We start from the raw sequence: 12,233 nt of genomic DNA, 5'->3' as shown, positions 1-12,233 counted from the left end.
CAGGGCTGCATTTACCTGTCCTTTGTGATTAGGAATAGACAAGGCATTCCTTGTGACAAGTTCTGGCCAATGATTTGTAAACAGAAGTGGCATGAATCGCTTCCACGTAGGTACACATTATTGCTAAAGTGATACTCTCTAGAGATTTCTATCCCAGTAGCAATGTTCAAAATGGTGGATGCTCCATTATCCTGGATCCCTGAGGGGCTATAATGAAAAGAACCCCTCTAGAGACCTGCAGAGGACATGGAGGATGAGTAATAAATAATTCTTCAGTAGGTTACTGAGATTTCATGGTAGTTTAATATTGGACCATAATCTACCTTCTTTTGATCGGTGCTCATGTCTGAAGACCTGCTGCATACACAAAGATAACAAGTTCAAGTTCTGCTACCTGTGGGAAGTCCTGTTCAAGAGGAAAATGCTCAATTCATGAGGAAAAAAAAGCTACTAGTGAAGATAACCTTGTAATAGATATAATTACGGCTCCCACTCACTTATGTATAAAACTTGAAAATTAACTTTGAAAGGCATTTGGAATCCCATTGTGAAAACACTCTCTTTCTGGTATTTAAAAAAATATAAAAAAGACTGATTTTTTTACAGATAAGATGTAATATATTACTTGACTTTAGAAAGTTAAAGATACAGAAATAGGATGAGATAAACAGCTAAAACAAACAGTATCATCTCCTTTCCCCAAATAAAACTACAGAGTGAAATGTTGGGTTCAGTTTCACTCCCAATACTTTGGCTGTTCTAGCTCAGCAAGATAAGTGAAAATTTATGAGGAAATTAACAATTACATTCATAATAAAAAGGAAGTAGGGGAAATGGTTATTCACCATAGTAGATGAAACATTATTATGTATTTATGAGTTTTATGACAACATATATTTCCTTTCCTGATTGATAAGATATAATCTTCAGCTCCAAGTTGGAAATATCTTGATGAAGCACTGAGCTTTAAAAATATATATATTTAACTTCAGGGCACCTGGGTGGCTCATTTGGTTAAGTGTCTGCCTTTGGCTCAGGTTATAACCTCAGGGTCCTGGGATCAAGCCCCACATCAGGCTTCCTGCTAAGTGGGGAGCCTGCTTCTCCCTCTCCGTCTGCAGCTTCCTTGCTTGTGCTCGTGCTTTCTCTCTGTCAAATAAATTTTTTTTAAAAAATTTACAAATATATATATAACACATCAATAGCTAAATGACAATTTCAATTATATAGAGAAACATTCGAACTTGGAAAATTTTCTCAAAGTCAAGATGTTTGGTCTTCTGCAGCTCTGCTGCAAACACAGGTGGACAAGACTGCTCTAACTGCATTGGACAGGAGTCAGGGCTTGGAGATTTCAGCAAGCATACATTTAAAAAAGGGCATTATTTTCTAAATGCCTTATAAAAACTCAAACTTGTTGAGTGGTCTCAGATTTTGCAGTTTATAGCTGATATTTAAAATACCACATCATCTTTTACTCTCAAAAGTTGTATTGTCAGCCTCAAAAAACACAGCTTAAAAAAAAAAATCACAAGTTAATAGTTAACAGACCCCCAGAGTCAAAAAAGGAATAGAAAGTATATACATGGGAAAAATAGTTTAAGAACCTTTGGCTATAACTCTCACATTTAAGAAAACTTAATTAAAGAAATGGCCAAATCATTAAATAATAATAGCTCCTGCTTCTAGGTCCCTGGCTTCAGGGATTTCTCCGAATTTTACAGATTTTTAAGTCAAGAAACTACTGTGAGTGATGTCAAGGGCAATAATTATTTTGTTTATTTGGAAGAAATCGATGTACTTGATAGAACTATATGTACGTGTGTGTATTTATGTATGTGTGTGTATAAATGTATTTTGTACTTACAAATGTAGATGATGATAGACAGATAGATAAATTTATCTCCCCAAGACAACTTAATTGTGACACGTAGCAGATTTTTTTTTAAAGGGTGGATATTTTTATTCTAACATTATAAAGATGAAAACAAGGACAAAGAAATAATATTTGCCCAAGATCAAACAATGAAGTAAATGACCATACGTGGAGTTGAACTAAAATCTATCTCCAAAGCACAATGGCGGTTGTCACGGGCTGGAAGGAGGGGTTAATGAGAAGTTATTGGTTAATGGGTACAGAGTTTCAGTTTTTCAAGATGATGAGTTCTGGAGAGGGATGTTGGGGATGGGTTGCACAACATTGTGAATGCACCTAATGCCACTGAATTGCACACTCAGAAATGATGGAAATAGTGAAGTCTATGCTGTGTCTATTTCATCACAATTTAAATAAATACAAAAAGAGACACATAACACACAAATCTCTCTCTAATCCCAGTGATTTCCCACTATATTTCACAGAGAAACACCACCAAAATTAGCTTGCCCTTGAGTCAATGACATCTATATAGAAGAATAAGGGATTGCCTAGTCCATGCCCCCTCATGCATGAGGAGGACACTTTGCTCTTGTATTTGATGATAATAGCCAGATCTGAAGGCACACACAGTGTGATGAGATAGGTAGTGTTAGAGAGCACCAAGTTCCTATCTGCAGGCCACCTCTGTAATTTCTTTTTTACTGAGACGTGGAATGGGAATACATGCACTTTGTATTGAAATTAATGTCAGTTTAATAAAGATGGCAAGTAAAAGGGATAGAAGGAGAAAGGCACACATCCCTAACTTAACGTGATGACCTATACCCCTCAGGCATAGACCATTCTGGCTGAAAGAGAATGCGGATATTATTTAGTCCATTCCAAAGGAAACCTTCCGAGTTCCATAATCAAATGCATGTAGAGAAATACTTGCATAATTTATCCACCACTCATCCCTTGGGGATTCATATTGAAAATTACATCATCAGATATTTGGGAAAATTCTCTGAGCAAAAACAAAAATACAAAACAGGTTAAACCGGCATTTTCCAAACTAGTTTTTCCTTTTTTTTTTTTTTTTAAATGAGTGGTTGCAAGTTCCAGGTAACCCAATTATAAAATGCTTTCTAGTAGGTTCCTCATACTTTCTAAATGAGACTGATTGACAGAGGTTTTTAATTTTCAAGGCAAAATTTTGAGTTACTCAAGAATCTAATTTCCTAATTTATAATCCATGTTATTTTTACTGGGCAACACACAAACCTTATGTTTGATACCTGATGGCAGAAAAATCTAATTTTTAGCACAATTTAAGGTAAATTCAGAGAACTTATGCTTTAGCACTCAACAAACCACATAATACATTACTGGTGTTTTACAGAATACATATCAAATAGTAACTTGGTAATATTTTTTCACTGATATTGATGTCTCTACATACTCCATCTTATTTTCATTAAAATCACCAATAAAACGATCATTAACCACTCAGTATCATCATAAGATCACTAGTCCTTTTCCAGAAAGTTTAATTTTCACTAGGCTCTAACAGAGTTTAGGTGATTGAATTTTTATTAATTATTAGTAAGATCATTAATTATTAATTATTTAATTATTAATTTTAGTTTTCATTTACATTTAGTGTATGATACACTGAAAATCATAAAAATAGTCAGGGGGAAAGCAGAGTTTCTTTAAGCAAAGACTTTGCAAACTGAGTCAGCTCTACCCTCTGTAGGATGCATTCTTATGGTAAAAAAATAATAACAAATGTGTATAGTAAAAAGTGCAAATCTTTCTTGAATTATATAGCCCCACTGTTATATAATACCAAGGCAGTAATTTCTGTTAGCAACTTGGTTTGGAGTTTTTCATACTGTTTTTCTATCCTTAAAAAATATACATAAAAGCATGTGTTTTGTGTTTATTCATGTTTTAAACATATTTTTACATTTTAATATAGTTTATATGCATACTTGTCTTATATATTTTCTGCAGTTTGTTTTTTAAATTATTTTGAAAGAACCATAGATTCACAGGAAGTTGTAAACAACCTACTTTTTATTTATTTATTATTATTTCTTGGCTTAAAACAATAGAAATGTATTGGATCATAGTTCTGGAGTCTAGAAGTCTGAAATTAAAGTGAGGGGTAGGGCCAGTTTCCCTCTGAAATCTGTAAAAGATAACCTTTCCATGCCTCTTCTAACTCCCCGTGTTTGCTCTCAATCTTTGATGCTCCTTGACTTAGAGACACTCCAATCTCTGTGTCTGTTGTCACATGTCTGTGTGTCTCTTCCCTGTGTGTTTCCATCTCCATGCCCCTTCTCTTTTCATTAATATTACAGTCATATTGAATAACCATATCTTTTGTTTTAAATTAGAATATGGTTGGCACACAATAGTACATTAGGTGCACAACATAGTGATTTGACAAGTCTATACATTATGCTGGGCTTGCCACAGTGCGGCTACAATCTGCCACCATACAACTCCATTAAAATACCATTGACTATATTTTCTGTGCTTTATCTTTCATCCCTGTGACTTATTCTTTCCTTAACTAGGAGGCTGTATCTCCCACTCCCATTCACCCATTTTGCCCATCCCTCTTCCCCCAGCCCCTCCAGCAACCATGTCACAAATGGCAAGATGTCATCATTTTTTATGGCTGAGTAACACTCCTCTGTGTGTGTCTGTGTGCATGTGTATACCACATCTTCTTCTTCTTCTTCTTTTTTAAGATTTTATTTATTTATTTGACAGAGCGGGACACAGCGAGAGAGGGAACACAAGTAGGGGGAGTGAGAGAGGGAGAAACAGGCTTCCCACTGCACAGGGAGCCTGAGGAGGGGCTCAATCCCGGGAACCTGGGATCATGACCTGAACTAAAGGCAGACACCTAATGACTGAGCTACCCAGTGCCCCTGTACCACATTTTCTTTATCAATTCATCTATCTGCAGGCACTTGAGTTGCTTCTATACCTTGGCTATGGGAAATAATGCTGAAATGGACATGGGGTCCATATAGCTTTTTGAGTTAGAAACAACCTACTTTTTAAACTTAAAATGTGATTAGAGATTTTTCCTTAAATATATAAAATTCTACCTCATCCTTATAATAATAGCTGAGTACTGGTTAATCATGTGACTTGGCTATGATTTACTTAATTGTTTATAATATTTCATGTGAGAAAGGCCTGAGGAATGGCACCCCTTGTAGATTAAACCATGCATGCAAGGGATCGTATGCCTCGAGCTGGTGAAGGGGTTGGTGAACCTTAGGAACTGACCAAAGGCCACGAGACTAGAGAGTAAAATACCATGAGGGGCAGAGTGGTATAAGATGAGAAGGCAAGCTGAAGCAGGGGAGAGATCATGCAGAGCCTTGGAGACCATGGCAACAAATTTAGATCTTACTCTAAAGGCAACGGGAAACCATCCAAGAGTTTTAAGCAGTATTGCCACATAATTTCCTATAAGTTTTTTAAGACATAGGTATAGCTTGAATGTGGATAATGGACTGGAGGGAGGCAGGAGTTAAAGGGGAAACACTAGTTAAGAAGCTATTCCTGTGATCTAAGCAATAGATGATAGCTTACACTCAGATGATGGTAGTAGAGACATTCACAGATCAGACATACGTGCTTCGAAGGCACAACAAGTACAGAGAGATTAAATGCCTGGGACCAGAAAAGGGAAAGTTCAAGAATCACTCCCAGTTTCTAACACTAATAATGGTGGCAATGGTACCATTTATTTGGAATACAGAAACAGTGGGAATAATTAGATTGTGTAGGGTGTGAATGGAATGGATTGGTCTTGTTTTTAGTGTGCAAATTTGGAAATTCCTCTGGCATATTCAAATAGGCAAATTGGATGTGTATATAAATTTAGGGCTCAGAAAACAGTCTAGGTAAGAAATATAAATGTGAGTCACTAGCATATAAATGATTTTAAAAGTCACAGAAATGAGTGGGATCACCAAGGGAAAGGAATCGTAGAAAAAGATAAATGCAGCCCGGGACGCAGCTTAGAGTCATTTCAGTATGATTAGTTAAGTGGAGAAGACAGTAAAGGAAACTTAGAAGGAGCAAGGTAATAAGAAGAAAAAATAAGAAAGCATGTTGTCTCTAAAGGAGAAAGAGAGATGTTTGAAGGAGGAAATTGTCATCTGTGTGAAGCATTGCTGAAAATCTAGCAGGGTGATGTCAGAAAACATTCACTGAATTTGTAGGTTGTTAGTGATTTTAACAAGGATGTTAGTTGAGATATGGGAAGGGAAACCAATATAAGAGTAATAAAGAGAAAATGAGAAACAAGGAAGTGGAAAGTGTGTATGTGTGTGGTAGGTTAATCATTTTTAAGAAAGAGTCTAGAATTGCACCTGACAGAAGAATTTTTTAAGTTAGAAAATGTATTAGAACATGGTTTTATATGATAGGAATGTTTTAGAGTGAGAAGTGGTAAGGACTGATAATGTAGGAAAGAGAAAACTATCTCAGGAAATAGTCTTTTGGTAAGTTAGAAGCAATGGCATCAAAATAGGATGCCCATACACTCTGGTTTCCCTGGAATTGTCCCAGCTTCCACTTGCTGAACTTATTATTAATAATGCTCCCCCCACTCCCACTATACTATTGAAGAAATAAGTTTCCTCTGGTATACAAGAAGAAAATGGGTGAAGAAGCAGACAAAAGCAAGATTTTGTGGTGGGAAATCATGGGATCGAATGGTGGGAAATGATGTCCCAACCATAAGACATACAACAAATGCTGAGTTTGAAGTCTGATGCCTAAGGATCTTTCCTTCATAAGATCCCACCCTGTGGAAACCCATGGGCTTTATGGATTCTTAGTCTGAAAACCAGTGTAACCATGCAAAACACAGTCCATTAAATTCACTGGTTATGGTGACCAGAGAAAAATTATCACTGTCTGTACTCTGACCCTGGTGAAGTTTCCAAACATTATGGCAGGAAAAGACAAATGATTCTAGAGAAACAGATACTCCAATGATTCTGTTGTTTTGTAATCTTCCAGATGTACAATCCTTGGTGTTGGTTAAACCTATATCCTGAAGCTTGAATAGGTTTTTCCAGAACACTATTTCACAGTGGTGCTTACTAGTTAGTCTTCATGTGATCCATCTGAGCTCTTATCAGTATATCTCTATGATGTACAGACAGCAGAGAGGATACTATTCCTACATTTAGCTTACCTACTTGGCAAGACTATCTTATATGTGGTATAGGGATATAATCTTATTAATAGCTGCTCCTTTAATTTTTGTAATAGGTAGTGATATCAGTGCATGAAGCAGAGTAATTTCCATTCCATTATAAATAAAGGTGCTTTATTAGATATAGTATTGGGCCACTCCAGGAGGAATTCTGTCCACAAAGCATTCCCTCAACATGGCATCCAAGAGATCACCAAATCACAATGTTGACACATATGATTCAGCTCTATAGTACAAGCAGCATTATCTTTTTCAGGCTGTTGTTTCTATTCATGAAGAGTAAATCTCTAAACCACAACCAAGAACTTGAAACAAGTAGTTTTTCATAATTTCCAAGTCTATGTGTTGCCTCAAGGTAGAGAGGAAATGAAAGAAAAATCAAGTTATTAGGCTATCTTGATAATATATGTTCCAGTCATCTGTTGCTGTGTAATAAAACCACCCCAGAATACAAGGGTTGACAGAACAAGGGGACAACTTATTGTCTTGTAGTTCTGTGGATTGACTCAGGGGGTTCTCATTTTTGGTTTCTGATTCAGTAGCTCTCATACAGCAGCCAGATCTGGAGCTAACTGAAGATTTGACTGGGCAAGCATGACCGAGACTGCTCATTCTCATGGTGGACCAGTTCTAAATTTATTGACTCTGTTCCAAATTCTCCCTTTTTGCCTGCTCTGCAAAATTGGATCTGAGTCCTGTAAATTTTTATTTTATTTTATTTTATTTCCAGGTAGAAGTGAAGGTCTGTCAGTGAAAGTCACTGGAGAGACGTTGTAGGAGGAATGGGTTTGCCTTTCAATTTCTGTGTGCTTGCTCAAGGCTTCTATAAGGCAGATAGCTCCTCCAACATCTGGCTCCTGCAACACAAGGTGGTCAGCAACACCCAGAAAAAGAAACTTTGCCCAAGACACCTCTTGAGTAGTGTTTTTAGTGGAGCACTTCTGGCAAGACATTCCCCTGTGAAGTTTTCCCTGGCTCCCTAGAGGACAGATTTCTGGCAGTTTACAGAAATTATCTGCCATTCAACACCTGTATGGTCTCCAACAAAGTCTGGAGATCTCAGTCCAAGCCAGGGAGGAGGGTGGGAAAGAGAGTTGGCTCTTCTTTTGGCACTTTTTCCCAGCCCTATGGGGAATTGTTATTATATGCGACACTAAACAATATATCTGCTATTGTAAGATATGTTGGCTCTGATATATTCTCTATTTTTTATATTTCTTTGTTGATACTAATCAGCCCCTCATATATTTAATCCTATGTTATAATCTATAATTCTTCTTTTAAGATTTTATTTCTTTATTTGACAGAAAGAGAGAGAGAGAGCGAGAGAACAAGCAAGCGCAGACACAAGGGGATTAGCAGGAAGAGGGAGAGGGACAGGACCCCAAAATCATGACCCGAGCCAAAGGCAGATGCTTATTCGACTGAGCCACCCAGGTGACCCTAATTTATAACTCTTTTTTTTTAAAGATTTTATTTATTTATATGAGAGAGTGAGTGGGGAGAGGGGCAGAGGGAGCGAATATCCAAGCAGACTCCCACCTAGGGAACCCAGTGTGGGACTCAGTCTCATGGTCCATGAGTTCAGGACCTTAGCAGAAACCAGGAGTCAGATGCATAACCAACTGAGCCACTCAGGCTCCCCATTATTCATAATTCTTTATGTTAAATTTCCCTGTTCAAATACATGCACGTGTGTGTGTGTGTGTGTGTGTGTGTGTGTGTGTGTGTTTTCCTCTCCTGATTGAATCCATCCTGATACAAATGGCCAGAAATTGAAGTATTTTTTGTTTGTTTTCATACTTAGGGGCTCAGTTGGGGTTATGAAAGGCAGGTAGTACCTGGTATCTTTATGTGATTTAGACTTCTCATGGCATGGTAACTGAGCTCTAGGAAGAGTGTTTGAGGAAAACCAGGCAAGGTTATGCACTTTTTCTTATTTGCTAGCCTGAGAAATCCAAGAATATCACTTCAACATTCTATTAGTCAAGCAAATACCTAAGATGAAAGTTTCATCACATCATGACAGAGTTTCAAAGGTAAAGGTAGCAAAGAATTGGTGTTCACCTCATTTGTATCTACCATTCTATATGCAGTTACGTATGGTAGATATTTTTACATGGTTACATCAAGTTAATAAATCAGTTCATTCATCTGTTATTCTAATTTCACTCATGTTTCCTATGATTCTTTAATTCATTCAATAATCTTAATCATGTGAATTCTCAAGGTCGAATTCTGGAGAGATTCTTCCCCAAGTATGAGTGCACTGGGATACCTGATCTACTCTGAGTGAGCTTTAAATATTGTCAGGCAGGTAAAATTCCTGCATAATTAGACCTTAAAACAATAAAGTGTACTACAAAGTGTTAAATTGAGTGCAATAAAGTGCCCAATGCATAAAATTGCAGTGAGACCAACAACAGATCCCAGGAGTCCTGACTTACAGCCCGTGTTTGATTCACCAAAAACAAAACAAAATAAAGATACAGTACCTAATTGAAAATAAAAGGTCTGGTTGCTGAAACATTTCAGAATGGGCATCCATCATTTTTTGCATGTCACAACCATGTCAAGAAGTCCCGAGAGAAATTTTTTTTCCTGTGAAAACATTGATTTTCCTTCCTTTGCTAAAAATTGTGTCACCATCTCAATCAACAAATACAAGAACTGTTGTGATTAGAAGCTTCTCTTGTAATCAACTGGCATCCAAACCATGTCCATTTTTGGCAGACCATATTTTATTGACTTTATCATTTTTAGCTCAAAAGCCTGAAGGGACTAAGAGCCACTATACTAGCTACAGCAGTTTTAGAGAGGTAGGAAAAGCAAACTGCACTGTATACCCAAAGACAAAATTCCTAGGCATTTTTCAGTATCAAAACTAAAACTAAAACTGGGGTGGGGGGAGCTATTTAGCTTTGGTAAGGCCATTATTTTCTTTACATATATTCTAGAGAGTAACGAAATTCTAAGCAGCATTAGAGGCCTTTTCTCACATCAATGATAAAAAGACTGGAAAAAAATCCCATCATATGATCTGTGTCTAAGTGAGGAGATAAAAGTAAATTGTAAAATGAGAGCCTCACCTGAGACTCCCGCTAGAAATAAGGCTTCTCTGAATGAAGATCAGGAAATCATCCTCTACTAAGAAAGCTACCTGAATTCCACTCAGGGAATTTGTTCTAGGCAACAGTTGTAAGGAAGACACATTAGCATTTAAAGAAGCCCTTTTGAGTCAGAGTGCAGGATGCCACCAAAGAATGATTAAATTTCTCTGCTACAGGCTTTTGTGATTGTGGGTGATGAAGAAAAGAATTTCCCAATGCATCAGGGTAGCACACTGGCTCCCCAGATGTATCCTGAGACTTTGGTCCACCTCAGATTGCTATAGACTCATTCCAACTCTTCTTTCATCTCTCCCCACTCCCTACCTCCTGAATATCTTAAAATACCAAATGTATTTTGAAACATTACAACAGTCATTTGTTGTGTATTTCCCTCCATCATTAAGAATGGCACAATTCTCAGAAATAACGCCTGAATTTTGGCTTCAAATAAGCATTCATTCAAATTCTAATTAAATTACTTCGCTGAAACCCATTTGAAACAATTAGTTGCCTGAGCCAGTAGTAATCAGAGTTACACACAATGAATTTTCATGCAGGTCAGGATTCTGAATAGGCCATGCCATATAATAAAGAAGACTATTTAGGAGGCATTATGGAAAAAAAAAAAAAGTTTCCCCCTTCAAGCTGGTATTTATAGTGAATAATTTCAAATGTGGTCAGATCTCATGTGTGTGTGTGTTGGGGGCTGGAGTATACAGGTGGAAGAGGTTTGGATGGGCAGGAAAAAAAGGAATAGAATGAACAGTACTATGTTTAAGGGAGAATAGAATGGCATGGTCAACTGAAAGCAAGAATGACTGTGATACAATGACACTTGTCAAGAGGCAGTACTGGGAGCAGGGAAGTGTTTCCATGCTTTACCACGGCTCATTCAAAATGCTTGGTGTGGTGCATAAACAATGAATTCTGGAACACTGAAAAAAAATTAAATTAAATTAAAATTTTAAAAAATGCTAGAGTCATCCATGTTCCTAATCAGAGGGGTTGCAGAACTAAATTGATGGCTTGTTTTTACTTTGAAAGAAAGTCATCTGTTCTTTCTTTTCTTCATGCTTTGGGCCCCCCCCAATACTTGTCCAGCCAAGTTCTCTTAGCCATATCAGTTCATATAGCCCAAACTGGCTCTATAAATATTGAGGGAATGAGAAGCCATCTTTTAGTAAGAATTCAAATATGCAATTCTTCCTGGTAAGACTGCGTTCCAAACTAGATATTGAAGGAGGTGAGAAGATAAAAATTTAAAAGGACATATTCAGGAAGGACATTAAAAATGAGTGAGGATAGAAAACACAGGTCTTTTGTCCAGCTATTAAGATAAACTGGCTCCTTTATTAAAGATCATATGATTTTATTTTCTAATATCCCCCTGCTTATCTCGAATGGCTAGAATACTTCATGACCACACTTGAAAATAGTCCCCCTTCTTGCTCGTGTTCTTAGCCTCTGCACAATCTTCCACTAGATCATGTCCTACAGTTCTATGAGCCTCTGAAGTTATCCAAAGATGTAAATCTAATTGAGATAAACTCGGGGTCACTTATTATGGTGTTCAATGATATCCCATAGTGATTAGGTGTCATAACATGAAATTGTGTTACAGAATTTTCCACCACTGTTAGAGTCACATTTTTATGAAAATCCTGTACGTTAGCTAGGTTATCCCATCTGTTCCCTATATCTAACTCTCAAGATAAATGAATGGTGAAAGAGAGGGAGGGAGAGAAAGAGAGAAACACTCTCTTATATACACAGTTATTTCTTGAGATACTTTCTATGAAATGCATGTGTACACAGCTTCCATCATGTTTGTTCCTACCTGTGTAATATTCTGATTCTCTTAACAAGTGGTCAATTACTCCTCTGCTCCTCCTGGAGCAGAGGAGTAATTGACAGTTCTCTGTAATGACAGTTCTCTGTAATGCATTTTGAGATTTTTTTTTGCCTCATTCCTCTGATTTATTCTTTGGTTACAGACACTCTT

Source organism: Mustela erminea, chromosome 8 (genome assembly GCF_009829155.1).
Source record: "Mustela erminea isolate mMusErm1 chromosome 8, mMusErm1.Pri, whole genome shotgun sequence".
Classification (NCBI taxonomy): Eukaryota; Metazoa; Chordata; class Mammalia; order Carnivora; family Mustelidae; genus Mustela; species Mustela erminea.
This window is presented reverse-complemented; position numbering follows the sequence as displayed.